Source organism: Manacus candei, unplaced genomic scaffold (genome assembly GCF_025592945.1).
Source record: "Manacus candei isolate 608988 ecotype Guabito, Panama unplaced genomic scaffold, ASM2559294v1 h1tg000095l, whole genome shotgun sequence".
Lineage (NCBI taxonomy): Eukaryota > Metazoa > Chordata > Aves > Passeriformes > Pipridae > Manacus > Manacus candei.
The window spans coordinates 3,884,074-3,898,201 of NW_026138143.1; the positions used below are offsets into that span (position 1 = coordinate 3,884,074).

At 43.4% G+C, this 14,128-nt stretch overlaps 1 protein-coding gene across 1 annotated transcript in view; it reads left to right on the forward strand.

The window, feature by feature from the left end:
- The first annotated feature begins 5,882 nt into the window (after window positions 1–5,882).
- ELMO1 (engulfment and cell motility 1) overlaps window positions 5,883–14,128 on the forward strand; it is a 316,630-nt gene continuing 308,384 nt past the window's right edge. Inside the window, exons 1-2 of the mRNA XM_051768541.1 lie at window positions 5,883–6,040; window positions 6,575–6,645. The gene's annotated coding sequence lies outside the window, so the exon portion shown is untranslated. The remainder of the gene's footprint in view (window positions 6,041–6,574; window positions 6,646–14,128) is intronic.

Below are 14,128 nucleotides of genomic sequence, written 5' to 3' on the forward strand. Positions count from 1 at the left end.
TTTCTGCTCATTTCTGTGATGGGGGAATTTAGTCCTAGGAATTGAGGGTGAAAATACACTCACTGGGACATTCCTTCTATTGGAAGCCTTTCACTCTAGCAAATTATTCTGCCACAGGTTCAAGAGTGAACATGGTGAGAACTGCTCAGGTTCCTTGTTATTTAAATAGATATGCAGAACTTCTTATCAGTCAGTGAGTAGTGTTTAGCTCTCCATCAAACAGCAGACTGTGATGAAATCACTTCTAGACCTTATTGTTCATGAACATGCATATTCTTAAAAACAAGTATACTTCTGTATCCTCACTGTTTGGGTACAACATTATATACATTGTTCTACAAAAAGATTTTTTTTTTATGCCTCTTCACCCTAGTATTCACCAAAGGTTATTATACTACATAAAGGTTGACACACCTGAAGGGTGGGATGCCATGCAGAGGAACCTGGACAAGCTTGAGAAGTGGGCCAGTGACAATCTCATGAGGTTTAATAAGACCAAGTGCGAGATGCTGCACCTGAGTAGGAACAACTCCCAGTATCAGCACAGGCTGGGGGATGAACTGATTGAGAGCTGGGTGCTGGTGGATGAGAGGCTGTACAAGAGCCAGGAAGGTGCACTTGCAGCCCAGAAAGCCAGTTGTGTCTTGGGCTGCATCAAAAGCAGTGTGGGCAGCAGGCCGAGGGAGGTGATTCTTCCCCTCTACTTTGCTCTGATGAAACTCTACCTGGAATGCTGAATCCAGCTCAGGAAGAACACTGACATGTTGGAGCAAGTCCAGAGGAGGGGCACCAAGATTATAAGAGAAATGGAGCACCTCTCATGCGAGGAAAGGCTGAGAGAATCATGTGTGTTTAGTCTGGAGAAGAGAAGGTTTTGGGGTGACCTAATTGTGGCCTTCCAGTACCTGAAGGGAACTCGAAAGTAAAGATGGAAAGAGACTTTTTACCAGAGCACGTAGTAACAAGAAAAGGGAAAGTGGATTCAAGTGAAAGAGAGTAGGTTTAGATGAGATATTAGGAGTGAGTTCTTCACTATGCGAGTGGTGAGGCGCTGGAACAGGTTGTCCAGAGAAGTTGTGGATACCCCATCCCTGGAAGTGCTCAAGGCCAGGTTGGATGGGGCTCTGAGCAACTTGGTCTTGTGGAACGTGTCCCTGCCCATGTTAGAGGGGTTGGAACTAGATGATCTTTAAGGCCCCTTTGAACCTAAACCATTCTATGATTCTATCTCCTGAAGAGTTAGAATCCCAAGCTAAAATATAGAAAAGCAAGTAAGTGGCAGTAAAAAGTTTGTAGAGGTGTGCTTCTCTTTGTAGAAATACATTAGGTTAATGGAATGAAAACTCTCAGAGCCATTCCTGACCTCTACATTTTACTGCTTGTTCATGCTTGGATTTCATAACTAGTCTGATGTTCATAGGTATTGTAATTTTTTAACAGTTATTTTATTGTAAATCTATATCCAGATGAGATGGAAATGATCCATAAACAGACCAAAACTACATTTTAGAACGAGATTATTTTTAAGTTAATTAAAATCTGTCTTACGTGAGATTTATTTATTTCTTCATTAAGCTGGCTAATCTGCAAAAGTCCTCACCTTCTCCACATATGTTATATACAAATAAATATACAGATTTATAGTCTGAATAGGTACACTAAAAATGAGTCATAATAACCCTTTCATCATGCTGACCCTGTTAAATTGCCCCGGAGCAAATGTACATATATATGTGTATATGAATATAAAATACATACATCTAAAAAGCAAACTGGTAATTCTAATTTAGGGACTGAAGCATGGAGATCTGCAAGCATACTGCATCTCAGAAAAATGAGATTGAAGTTTCTGAAACAGTCCATTTATATTCATGTCATGTTTTTTGAATTTAGGTCAGGTCTTCATGACCTATTAAAAAGTATCTAATAGCCTGTACATGCACAGTTCAGATACTCAGTTCCCCCCATGTTCACTCTTTATTCTGTTGCAGAATAATTTACAAGAAGCCAAAGCTCCCCATAGCATTGTCACCAATAGAAGGAATGACCCAGTAAGCGTGGTTTAAACACTCTGGTCACAGGGCTTAATTCACCCCTCACAGAAATGAGCATATACACAGACAAAATGTACTCATTCAAATGCAATAGCAGTGTCAAAATAAAAAGAAATTTATCTGTGGATTCTAAAAAGTCAAAATGCAATAATAATCCTTCTGATATGCTTTAATGGTTACAAACAAGATTCTGTAGATAATTGCTTATATACTGTTAAAATACTGATATTAATAAAGCATATAAGCATACTAAAATCCAACCATCTTTGCTATTGGATGTAACAAAGTCAATTTTCGACAACTTTTTCCTCGGGAAGGTTTTGTCCAGAAGCACTATGACAAAACTCAACTTCAAAAATTGTCAGGAACTCCTTCATCTCAGGATCCAAGTTGTTCACTGTCAGAAGTGACTGGATGGCTTTGATGATTTCTACAGTTTTGGGTCAGTCAAGGGTAGATTTCTACAGGCCAGATTTCAACAGGTAATTAGCATCTACTGGACTATCCTGAAACATCCTTGTTGTCAGCAGAGCCATGCAGCAGTCCTTCCTCGAAATTCTTTTATCTATCTATCTATCTATCTATCTATCTATCTATCTATCTATCTATCTATCTATCTATCTATCTATCTATCTTTATAGTTGTAGCTGAAAGAGCCATACAAATTAAAACATTCAATTCTTGGTGTTTCCTGTTCCTGCGCTCCCTCTTCTGGCTTTCTAGAATTATCTATCAAACATCTTATGCCCACATCATGTGATCAACTCCGGTTTTGGTTGTAAACACATCAGTTGTAGTGATAACATACTTCAGTAGCAGACATCACAGAAGGGACTACTACTAAATAAATCAGGAAATCACCATAGCAGCCAAGTGCTGCCGTACATATCTATTCTGAGCAGAGGTTCCCTGGACTTTTGGAGAGCAAAAAGAATCCTAATATTGGTGCAATGGCTGCAATACTATGGATATTAGATAAGGATAAACAGAAGGCTTCACTAGAATATGCTCTCCAGATCTCTAATTTACTCTTTCTCTTGAACAATGCAATAAAATGGTGTGCTGAAATTTGTCCCGAGAAACTAGCAGATCTTTTTTTCACAAATTTTCTTCTAAATTATGCTACAATAGTACTGTTAAATAAACGTTCTCCTGCACTGTTCAAAATTCAACTATTATGGTAATATACAGCTGAAATTGATTTTAATGATTTTCATTGCTAAGCCTGAGAGAAAAATAAAAACATGGAGAATGCAATTGTTCATTTTAAGTATTGTTCATTCTTAATATTCTTACAAACATGTTTTCTAAAACCATATATCTATGTGTTTATCCTCCTTGTGACCATACTAGGAAACTGGTCCTGAGCTAATATTGGAAAATGAAGTAAACAAAACTTTCTTGCACACCTTATGTTATATTTACAATGGCCTTTTCTAAGTAGTAAGTACTTCTGGTTTCCATGTGAAGCACCAAAATCCAGGTAACAAATACAGAAAAAATGCTCAGTATTATGGAAATTGTTCAAATGCAAACTGACCAGCCATTTACTTGCTGTGGATATTACCCCTCTTTTAATAAACTCTGTGCATCTGCAAGAAACTCTTGAGATGGTTTGATAAGTGTTTTCAGTGTATTTAATAAGAAATACGTTACATATGGACCTCACATTTTCAGTGTTGGATTTATACCTTAATAAAGCAACATGAAATGGTGCTTCAAAATGTATACTAAACACAGGAACCAACACATTCCATTTCAATATGCTAAGTCCAGCTTCTCCATGGATTTTAACATTCAAGGCGGTCTTAAAGCTCAATGGCTTTACAGAAATGTGCCTTGATTGCAGGGAATTTCCACCATGGAGAAGTTTCAGAATGCAGAATGGTCATGTTTCCTGCCCCAGCTCCACCACTGTTCTTTGCTGTCACCCCTGCCACGCACCTACCTGCAAGGTGATGGAGGAAGGTTGACCAGGTAGACAGTTCCTACATGCCTGAAAAGGAGCTTCTATGGTTTTGGGGTGCATACTTAGCCCCTGTCATTTGGTGGAGTCTGTGCTCTAGTGACTGTGTAGTCATCTGTGACTTAGGTGAGTCATGTCATTTATTGCCTCATACTGGAGTATTTGCTCAGATCTAGCATATTGCTGACACAGTGCATTACAGCCTAAAGGGACAATGAAGTCCCATTCCCCTTCTGGAAAGTCCCCAGCAATTCTGCTAGGTATAAAATCCTAGTAAGTGGCTGGTAACTTGTGGTACTTTCAGGGCAATGAACCTCGTAAATGTCAGATTATGCATAATGACCCAGGTGTTGCAGGAGAGTGGTTTTATGGGAAATCACTGGGAATTATTAGACTGCATAAAGATACTGCTATATATAATTACATGCAAGATTAGATCCAGTAATTCTGCAAGTTCTGGTCTTCATGTACGATGTGGTAGTTCACAGTGAGTAAATTTTCTTATACCAGACATTAAAAGTTACTGTACCACAGCCAGGCTTCATGGCTATCAGTTCTTATCAAAGTACAATGTATACGACTTTGGGGGAAAAAAAACCCAAACACCACCCTCACTAACTGATATTAATAGATATGATTTGATGGCTCACAGCATCACATATCCTATGTAGCTGTGGGCTAAGGTATTAAAGAAAAATAACAACGCTTACTGAGTACTTTTCTTTTAGGGAGACTGAGAACAAGATCGGATCTCTGATATTTGACTTTTCCAGGCAGCGAAAGCCACGAGTTGGGCGCTCATCTCTCAGCGGCTTTAGCGACCCGCGGGGATGCTAAAGCGCCAGGGCCTGGGAAGCAGCTGGTGGTACCCGGCGGCGGGGCCGGGCAGGGGGTGCGAAGCGCGGCTGCGGCCGCCCCCTCCCGGCCGGGCCCGGTCCGGGGCGTCCCGGCTCGGCTGGGCTGGGCTCGTCCGGCAGCTCGCTCGCTTTGGGGGCAAGCAGACGTGCACCGCAGCGTGCCCGCTGCAGGGCTGCTCAGCAGCGGCGGCTCGCTGGGAATAGAAGCGACATCAAAACATAAGTAGTTATTCCAAAGGCAAGGAGGCAGCCCCAAACCCCTCACCAGAAGCTGCAGAAGGAGGGACGTCAGCCGCACCCCCGCGCGGGGGCGGGAGCGGGTGTCGCGCCCCCGCCCGCAGGTGCTGCCGAGCCGCGGGACCCCTCGGCGGCGGCCGGCCTGGGGCTGCACATCGCGGCCCGGCCAGCAGGAGGAAGGAAGAGGAAGTGAGAGTGGCGGCGGGAGCCGCCGGGTGCTTGTGCGAGCCCCGGGATGGGATAGCGCCGGGGGCAGTCCAGCGCACCGCACCGAGGAGGCGGCGGCGAGAGCGCGGCTCCTGCGGCGGGGGGCGGCCGAGCGGCCCCGCTTTACCCCGCGGGGCGGGGGGTGCTGCCCACCCGGGGAGGTAGGTGAGCCTCGGGTCCGGCGGCGGGAAGCGGCGGCGGGGCGGGCTGCGGCGCTGACCGGGCGGTGCGGGGGAGCGCGGGGAGACGCGGAGGCAGCGGGGCGGAGGGGCGGGACGGGGCAGGCGAGCCCCGCACCTGCCAGCGGCGAGCGCCGCAGCCGGTCCCCGCAGCGGGCGGTGCGGTGCGGGGCGGGAGGCGGCCGCTGTCGCTGCGAGAAAGAGGAAGCGCAGCCTTGTGCTTGTCAGCGCGGCGGGGCCTCGGCCGGCGGCTGCCAGCGGGAGGGCGGCCCGGCCCGACCCGACCCGCCTCGCACAGCGGCTCCTCCCGCCGCCCTGCCCTCGCCCCGGCCCGCGGCCGCCGCTGACACAGCCGCCCGGCTCTCCACGCCGAGACTTTGTCGGCACCTCCTCCTCCGCCACCACCTCCTCCCGCTCCGTCCCCGCCTCAGCCCCCTCCCGTGCCCCGGGCAGCCCTGCCCGCCCCCGGCTGTGCTTGGTGGCCGGAGGCCGCTGGTGAGCGGCGGCGGGCGGGGGCCGCGCACCTTCGGGCTCCCGGGGGTGAGTGGTGGCGGGACGGTCTCGTCGCTCCGCGGTGCCGGGGGGGGGGGGCCGGGAGGGCGTGCGGGGCACCCGCCGCGGCCGGTCCCGCGTGGGTTAATATGCGGGATCAGGCCCGGGCGGAGACTGCGGCCGCAGCAAGTGTCCGCACCGCCGCGGGCGCCGCTCGGGAGGAGAAACCTCAACTTTGAAGCAAGTGCATCCCTGCAGGCAGCCAGGCTCGGCGTTGGTACCCAGCCGCCGCCTCCGAGGGCATGCCTCCCCCGCGACCCGGCCTTCGAGAGCTTTTGGTGGGGTTGGGGTGTGTGTATATGTGCATATGTTCCTTTTCCGAAGTTTATGCTCACACAAGTGATTAAACCGCTGATGAATTTCAGATTAAATGATTGTTCTGAAATGTGGGTGGTGATTATGCAGAGCCACGGTGCACAGCTTTGTAAAGCAAGTGGGTAGTGGGTCCAAAAAGTTACGTTTGTAAAGTTTTTTTGGCTCAAAGCCTTTGCAAAGTTTATTTTGAATATCTTTTCCTTGCAGAACCAATACAACTGTCCAGCTCTCCCCCGAGAACGGTATAAAGTAAATATAGGAGTTCCTGAAAAATAATAGTGAGTACATTTAAAATCAGTAGGGTTTTGTTGTTAACTTTATAAGAGTATCTCTTAACCTGCCAAGGCTCAAGATGTGTAACAAACACATCAAGAGCGCCAATGATAATAACAGTGCAGGAAATGTACCGTGTGTTAATTGCTGTAGTATAAACATGGTTGCCTATGAGCTGTGTTTCTTGATACAGCAGTTACAGTGCAATTTTAGCAAGGGATGTTTTGAACTCTGTTCGTAAGCAAATGGATTTTCTATTGCTTTTGTCACTCAGCTGCCTGATAGCCCTTGGTTAAAATATTTATCTTTCGGGAAGAGAGGGAAGTTGAGTAAGAACTGTGCTCTGTCCCCTATCCGTGACAGAGGATGTTGTTTCCTTCTTTTTCCCCTTGTCTGTTTCTCCTCCTTTACCCCAAATGCATGCACACATGCATACCATCTCACCATCAGTTATATAATCTTGTAGACATTTATGGATTATTCATTGTTCACATTAGTCCCATTCTTTCCATGTCATTCTTGCTTGATTGAGTGGCTTAGGCAGAATATTACACAGTAAAGAAAAATACATTGAAATTTACATGAAGTTCTTCCAGTTTGAACTGCAAGTTTGCTTTCTCTGAAGGTTTTATTTCCCTGATCCCCACCGCGTTTTTTGGGGCTTTTTTTGTGGGTTGTTGTGGTGGTTGTTGGTTTTGTTTGTTTGTTTGTTTTATTTTTTTTGTGTTTTGTTTGTCTGGGGTCTTTTTGTTTTGTTTTGTTTTTTGTTCCCCCCCAGTATAAGTAGGTGGTAGGGATCTAATCTGATGACCGGTAACTAGGTAAGGAGGAGGAACAGCAGTGGTGACAGCTTGCTGGTAAATGTCCCTCTTGTGTACTGTTAGCAAAATATCCATTAATGCACATCATAAGGCTGTTAAAAGTACCACAGCAGCTTTTAAAAACTTGCCAGTCAGAGAAAATAAAGATTAATATGGCTAAAACAGGAATATGATGTAAAATGAGTATTGGTGAAAAATGCTGGTAGTGCAGTCTGTGAATCTTAGTGTGTGGATTGACCAATGTAGAGGTGAACCTGGTTGACAGTTTATTCATAGTGGAAAGGTTGCATAGGGGTAGTTGGCTTTCTTTTCTCTCCCTCTGTAATCTCTTTGAAACTCACTGTGCTGTAGCTTGCAACTTTGCTGTGAGTATCATTGTCTGAGTATTTTTTTTTTAATGAACAATGGGTTGGGGAGTGGGGGAGGAAGAGAACTGGTTTCTATACCATTTTGATATTTTTTCCTTATATTCTCTCTATGCCAGGAAAAAATTAATAGATGCACAGTTCAGAGGGATTCTGATAAAGGAATAGGAAAAACCTCTTACCTACTTACTCTGTAGCAGTCTTGGTCTCCAGAAGTATCTGCATTTGCTCAGTCATTATATAACCTGACCATACTGTTCTTAAAAGCTATTACAGTATCCTCACTGTTCGGGTACAATATATTGTATACATTGTCCTACGGAGTTATTTTTTTTTAATGCCTCTTTGCCCTGGTGTTCATCAAACAAAGCTCATTATGCTATGTAAAGGTGTAACTGTTGCTGAAACACTGCTGTGTGCATTGTACTTCCTGACAGCAATGCCACTGAGCAGCGAATGGCAGATCAAGAGTAACGTGGTGTTCCACCCTTCCTTCCGCTCTTTGTTTTTTCTACCTAGTAGAAGTCTCTTTGATTTTAAGGTTTGGGCTCATGGACATGCGTTCTCAGTGCCCAACCTACAGAGTGGTGTTGGAATATGATCCCAGGATTTCCATGCTGATACACAGGGAACAGAGCTCTCGAGTGCACACGTAAGACGTGTGGCTTTCTTCTTCTGATACTCTAGACAGCTTCAGTATGGATGGAGATTATGTCTATAGATATAACTGTAACTAGGAAAAGTTTTCCACGGATCTCTGCCAGTGCACCTGTACACTAAAATGCAGTGTCCTCCTGTTCCAGTGACAAGTACAGGGGGGTGTTTTTGTATATTGCCAACCACAACATTTCTAATTCTGTGATTCTCAGATAAGGATTTGGCTGGGACTTAGATAAGGCCATCAAATACAATTTTCCTCTTGAGCTGAGACTTTGCTGTCACTTGGTAGTGAGTTTCCTCAAAATGAATGATCTCTTTAAAGTTTAGGAGCTCTGTCATGCTGTGCTGTGAATGTGCAGCATGTCCTTGTATTTAAAAAAAAATAAAATTGTCATGTAGAAGGTAATGGGAATTTGAGAACTCCAGAGGCTAGAAAACATCATGCATTTTTGAATCAAGAAAAAGTACTGTTGTCTCTTCTGATCTTCTACACCTGGGTCTAGAAGACTTTCTTCTCTGTTGTGTCATTGCACTGTCCAGAAAGTAGAACTTGAGGAAGAATGAGTTGACTGGGTTTGCCTCCCTGTTCAGTCATTATTTTATTAAAAAGGAGATTTCAAAAAAAAGGTTTTATGGTTATGAAGTCTTTGTGGTTTGAGCACTTGTGATTACAAATGGCTTTGTAAAACCATCAAGCCACCATTCAGTAAGGTATGTGCTGTATCTTTAAAAGATTTCCCTGCTTTGAGGGAGATTTTTTTGAAAAAGTTTCTTGTATTCGTGGCAGGAGGAATGTGCCAAGTACACGTTGTTAAACTTGTGTCAATTTAACAGAGCAACTGTTTAAAGGATTTCGGATAATTTTCCTTCTACTTGACTCAGTGACTCAGTCGCTTTTTTTTTCTTTTATATTTTTTCCTCTCTCTCCAAATATAACACTGAAAGGAGAGAAAGAGAAACTAAAAGCAAGTGGCAGAAGTCAGTATGAGGTGATAATATATATGTGACACTTACCATAAAACAAACTGCAAGCATATGGTGTTAGAGAGATGAATGGAAGAATAATCACAAAATTGTGGAGCTGTCTTTCAGTCAGCATTTTTGCATCGAGCTATTTGCAAGAATTTGGTTTTGTGGTGTGATCTTTCATTATTGCAAGTGTTGGGAGACACGAAAGAGAGATTGGAGGATAATGTCACAACCTTTCTGCCAATTTCTTCTGTTTTCTGATCACTGTTAACATTTAAGAGGAATATTAATGAGAAATCTATACCCCAGGGAATAGCTAGCATGTTTCCTCTTCTCTCCATTTCTAATCTGACAGAGGTAAACTTCTGTGTTATGGGCAGACACTAAGTGGGTGTTGCCACGTGTGTGGTACGCGTCAGTAAGGTACTGATTTCTCAAGCTGCTGAGCACATGCCTGCGCTTAAGAGCAGGGTGAACACTGATTCACACTGTGCTTGTTTGCAAACCCTTGAAGGTGCATTGATCTATTTTTCCTAATGGCAGGTTTCCATTGTGAGTGTTTGATTTATCTGTAGTAAGCTTGTTTTCAATGGCTGCTAGGAGCAGGAAGGTAATTGTGAGAAGCTAGTGGAAGTGATGGACAAGACATTTTGGCAGTAAATCACACTATGAAGAAGTCTTGAAGGTACTGCTGGTAGGGATCCCCTTAGAAAAGTGTTTTAGTTTATGTACAAATGAACTCATTTTGGTGCATTTCTAGTGAGTGGCCTTCGGAGTTCTTTAGAAAGCTGAATATACTACCTGGAAATGTTATGCAAATGTGATAAGTGACCTATTCTTACCGCTTTTAAGGACATAAGTCTCCTTATTGTTGCTTCTGCTGTGTTCCATTTGCAGTCAAATAGCACTGCAAAACTCCACGGGAGCTAGCACTAGGACAAGGGAATGAATGGGAACTACCAGTCCATGCTGAGGGAAAAGATTTCCCCTCTCTATTTAATTAAGTTGATTTAAAGTGTTTGTGAAACATCATCTTCCGTAAAGAGGCTGAGGGGTCCAGGGGGCAGGGGGAGGGTGAGAAATAAGAAAAAAATTATTCCCAAACAGATCTATTACCAAATAATAACTGTGTCTTAGCTGTATGCGTTTTCTCTTTTGCTTCTGCTTTCCTTTTGATTTTTATTTCTCTAAGTTAAACTCTCCTTGTAACTTCTTCTTCCATGTTTGCCACTTCTACCTTGATACCTCACTCTGGTCTTTGGACATGTTTATCTAGCCCAACTCTCGTGGTTTCAAGGACTTTACCCAGTCCTTAAATTCTTTCCCAGGCATCCCTTAGGTTACTACTCAAATAGTTTTATTTAAAATTTCCAGGAAAAGCTGTGGACTGAAGTGTGTATTACCTCCTATGTTCTTAAAATCTCTACTTCAAAGGGCTTAGTGTACAGTCCTAATTTATGGGTGGCATATGAAGTATAAAACTATCTCTGAAATACTGTGTCATCAGGGACTGTGTAATTTTTTTATCAGCTCCATGAATACATATATGGTAACCTAGCTTTTTTTCTTGTTGAGCTTGCTTCAACTGAAAGGGAGGATGAGTCACTGCTTCTAAGAGAACTTCAGATTCTGGAGATGTGATGGCTTCAAGTTCCCATTCTTTAATACAGCAGGGGATCATTGCTTGAAGATGATCTAATTTCCTAGAGCTTTTTGCAAGTCAGAGTGTGTGCATGAACATGGACAAAATGCTCCATGTGGACCTTATTTTCCTTAATGAAAATGTATGAAGCTGACAACCCATGTCAAATACATCTAACATTTTGAGGTTACACAAGAGGAGGGATATGTAGGGTTTGACAACAGATTCAAGTAATGCTGTCAGCACGTCAACCTTCCTCCTTCAGTTGAGATTTTTATGTAAGTTTCCTGAGACTAGATGGTTGGTGATATTCAGACGTGGTTTTCTTCTAACCTCTTAGTAAGAATGGGAATTCAAGGGTCCTAATGTAGTCTGTTGGAAACTTCCATAAAATTAACCATGTAGTTGTCCTTTCCTGTGACTGTGCACATGCTGTAAGTAAAGAGTAAACTTTGTTATGTGTGACTTGAAACCCATCTCTCTTTCTTCTGATGGTGGCCTATCTTTTATGTAGTAATAAGAGGTGCATAAATGTTGGGAAAATGAACATTGTTTCCTTGCCTGTTTTCCTTGCAGCAAAACGCTGCCCTGTCTATATTACTTTAGTCTCTGTGAAGATGTAATCACAGAATAGCCCAGGTTGGAAGGGACACACATGGATCATTGAGTCCAACTCCTGGCCCTTGCACAGAACAACCCAAGAATCCCACCATGTCCCTGAGTGCATTGTCCAAATGCTCCTTAAACTCTTGACCACTTCCCTGGGAAGCCTGTTCCAGTGCCTGATCACCCTCTGGGGGACGAACCTTTTCCTGATGTCCAGTGTGGACCTCCACTGACACGGTTTCAGCTGTTCCCTCGAGTCTTGTCACTGGTCATCAGAGATCAGTGCCTGCCCCTCTGCTGCCTCTCGTGAGGAAACTTATTCTTATTTCTGTCCCTTGTCCTGTATTTTCTTCTGGTTTTGAATGGGCCAACACTTGCAGCACTTGAGTTGTGGATTCTTCAAACTTTTTCCTTGTAAGCATACAATCTAAGGTGGTTGTATGGTTTTAAAAAATTGAAACAATGCCAGTTGTCTTCAAATGAAGCCCAGACACATATCTAAAGAATCATGTCTTTAAAAGTTTTGTTACTGTTGTGAACAGTAATGGACTTAGTTTTAGCTGGAAATTATGTAACTTGAGTGTTTGGACTGGTTTTGCACTCTAAGATGCCTATTCAGCTGTCTTTCCTACCTCTGCCACAGAGGAGATGGGATGGTTTTCTGGCCAGCACTTGGTACCTGACATCTCTGAGCTCATTTCTGTGCTGACCTGTATGTAGTGCTTAGAGCTGCAAACTGCTGCTTTCCTTAAGGAGAAGGAGAAGGAAGCTGAAAGGGAAGCATCAGGGCACACAAAAACCATTAGCCAGACATCTCCTGCTGTGCAGGTGAATTGCCATTACTGGATTTGTAACTCACAGAGAAGGGAGAAATTACTCAAAACTGTGTCCCAACATCTTGAACCTCCCATGCAAACTTGTGTTGTGCATGGCTTGTGACAGTGGACATCTCTTTTGGGTAGAGGTGAAAACTCACTGGTTTTGTTCACTCTTCGTTGATGGTTGAATTTGATCGTAAAGGCTTTTTCCAACCTTAACAATTCTGGGATAGGACTCGACCTGGAGAAAAGGAGGTTCAGGGGCCTCCTCACTCTCTACAACTACCTGAGGAGGTTGAAGCCAGATAGGGGTTGGGCTTTGCTCCCGGGGAACAAGGGATGGGACAAAAGGAAACAACCTCAAACTGTGCTGGGGGAGGTTCAGGTTGGACATGGGGAGAAACTTCTTCATGGAAAGCATTGTTAAGTGTTGGAATGGGCTGCCCATGGAGATGGTGGAGTCACCATCTTCCTGGAGGTATTCAAGGAATAGTTGGATGTGGCACTTAGTCCTCTGGTCTAATTGACAAGGTAGTGATCAGTCAAAGGTTGGACTTGATGATCTTGGACGTCTTTTCCAACCTAAATGATTCTTTGATTCTGTGAAAATAGGACAATGATTTTTATTTTTTAAATGCAGTTCAAACAATTTTTCTTATGTTTTGGAGTGATAGAGTTTAGCAAAACCAACATTTCAATAAATTCCTACAAAATGCAGTTGTTTTAACACTTTCTTCCTTAGTTATAGAATTGTTTTAGCTAACTATTCACATATTCTCGGTACATGCAGGAATTCTAGCGCTTGAATTTGTAGCTGAAGTGAAAATAATTCTTGCCTATTTTTCCTTGGCCAACGTACATTTATCATATAGTCTAGCAGAAGTGTGAGAGATATATCGGTCTTGGCAAAGATACCTCACATGAGCAGTTCAGGTTTTTTGTCTGACTAGACTGGCAGTCTGCTGTGTACTATGTTGAATCTTGCTGGAGTGACCATAGCAGGGGTGACTCTTTAAATTACTGCTTCATATTTTAAGAGAGATGGTAATATATTGAGGCAGGGTAACAAGGAATTTAGAACTATTTAGATAATACCCTCTGGCCAAAAACTGGATTCTCTAATTATAAGAGGTGAAAAATATCTATGACACAGGTTGGTATAACACAATTTTTACTGTTGGTGCCACTGAACATATTTGTTACATATCAGCATAGTCTTTTCCATTGCTTTGCTTTCTGGAATACAGTTGCACATTAGTCTTCATAGCAACGGTTGTGGCTTCAGCTGGAAATTGAAACCTGATAAGTGTTGGCTCAGCACATGGACTTTTGGACAAACTTTTTCAGTAACACTGAGCCAAACAAACTGGAAAAAAAAAATTCCTAAATGTAAGTACTGGTCCTTGCATTCTGAAAAAGATATCTGGTATACCCTTTGGTTGTGAGGCTTTTAAAATGTTGGAGTATTGGTGTTTGGGGTTTTTTTGGGGGTTTTTTGTGGTTTTTTTTTTTTTGTGCTCCCAAGTTTTTATTTCCCCTCTCCCTTCAAGCACCAGTGTACTCATCTGTTGAAACTCTACCCCCTGTGGTTCAAGTACATTCCTCCT